This window comes from Mus caroli, chromosome 2 (genome assembly GCF_900094665.2).
Source record: "Mus caroli chromosome 2, CAROLI_EIJ_v1.1, whole genome shotgun sequence".
Lineage (NCBI taxonomy): Eukaryota > Metazoa > Chordata > Mammalia > Rodentia > Muridae > Mus > Mus caroli.
The window spans coordinates 119,993,276-119,995,374 of NC_034571.1; positions in this window are offsets into that span (position 1 = coordinate 119,993,276).

Sequence of the window (2,099 nt, forward strand, 5' to 3'; positions counted from 1 at the left end):
TCTAATTGCTCTGGCTAGGATTTCAAGTACTATATTGAATAGTGAGGGAGAAAGTGGTCTGCCTTGTCTAGTCCCTCATTTTAGTGGGATTGCTTCAAGTTTCTCTCTATTTTGTTTGATGTTGGCTGCTGGTTTGCTGTATATTGCTTTTTTAATGTTTAGCTATGGACCTTGAATTCCTTATCATTCCAAGACTTTTATCATGAATGGGTGTTAGATTTTGTCAAATGCTTTCTCAGCATCTAATGAGAAGATCATGTGGGGTTTTGTTTTTGTTTTTATTTTTGTTTTTGTCTTTGAGTGTGTTATAAAGTGGATTACACTGATGGATTTCCATATATTGAAACATTCCTGCATCCCTGATATGAAGCCTACTTGATCATGATGGATGATCATTTTGATGCATTCTTGGATTCAGTTGGCAAGAATTTTATTGAGTATTTTTGCATGGATATTCATAAGGGAAATTGGTCTGAAGTTCTCTTTCTTTGTTGGTTCTTTGTGTGGTTTAGGTTTCAGAGTAATTATGGCTTCATAGAATGAATTGGGTAGAGTGCCTTCTGTTTCTATTTTTGTGGCATTGTTTGAACAATATTGCAATTAGGTTCTCTTTGAAGGTCCAATAGAACTCTGCACTAAACTCATCTTGTCCTTGGCTTTTTTTGGTTAGGATACTATTAATTACTCTTTCTATTTCTGTAGGGGATATGGGGCTGTTTAGATTGTTAATCTGATCCTGATTTAACTCTGGTATCTGGTGTCTATCTAGAAAATTGCCCATTTTATCCAGGTCTTCCAGTTTTGTTGAGTATAGGCTTTTGTAGTAGGATCTGATGATTTTTTTGGATTTCCTCGGGTTCTGTTGTTATGTCTCCCATTTCATTTCTGATTTTGTTAATTAGGATACTGTCCCTGTGCCCTCTAGTTACTCTGGCTAAGAGTTTATCTATCTTGTTGATTTTCTCAAAGAACCAGCTCCTGGTTTGGTTGATTCTTTGTATAGTTCTTTTTGTTTAATCTTGGTTGATTTCAGCCCTGAGTTTGATTATTTCCTGCAGTCTACTCTTCTTGGGTGAATTTGCTTCCTTTTGTTCTAGAGCTTTTAGGTGTGCTGTGAAGCTGTTAGTGTGTGCTCTCTCTAGTTTCTTTTTGGAGGCACTCAGAGCTATGAGTTTCCCTCTTAGAAATGCTTTCATTGTGTCCCATAAGTTTGGTTATGTTGTGGCTTCATTTTCATTAAACTCTAAAAAGTCTTTCTTTCTTTCTTTCCTTCTTTCTTCCTTGACTAAATTATCATTCAGTAGAGTGTTGATTAGTTTCAATGTGTATGTGGACTTTTTATTATTTATGTTGTTATTGAAGATCAGCTTTAGTCTGTGGTGATCTGGCAGGATGCATGGGATTATTTCAATATTTTTGTATCTGTTGAGATCTATTTGGTGACCGGTTATATGGTCAGTTTTGGAGAAGGTACCTTGAGGTGCTGTGAAGAAGTTATATCCTTTTGTTTTAGGATAAAATGTTCTATAGCTATCTGTTAAATACATTTGTTCCATAACTACTGTCAGTTTCACTGTGTCTATGTTTAGTTTCTGTGTCCAGGATCTGTATATTGATGAGTGTGGGGTGCTGAAGTTTCCCACTATTATTGTGTGTGGTGCAATGTGTGCTTTGAGCTTTACTAAAGTTGTTTTTTAATGAATGTGGATGCTCTTGCATTTGGAGCATAGGTGTTCAGAATTGAGAGTTCATCTTGGTAGATTTTACCTTTGATGAGTATGAGATGTCCCTCCTTATCTTTTTAGATAACTTTAGGTTTGAAAGTCGATTTTATTAGATATTAGAATGGCTATTCCAGCTTGTTTCTTGGGACCATTTGCTTGGAAAAATGTTTTCCAGCCTTTTACTCTGAGGTAGAGTCTGTCTTTGTCACTGAGGTGGGTTTCTGTATGCAGAAAAATGTTGGGTCCTGTTTACATAACCAGTTTGTTAGTCTATGTCTTTTTATTGGGGAATTGAGCCCATTGATATTAATAGTTATTAAGGAAAAGTCATTGTTTTTTCCGTTTATTTTTGTTGTTAAAGTTGGAATTCTGTTC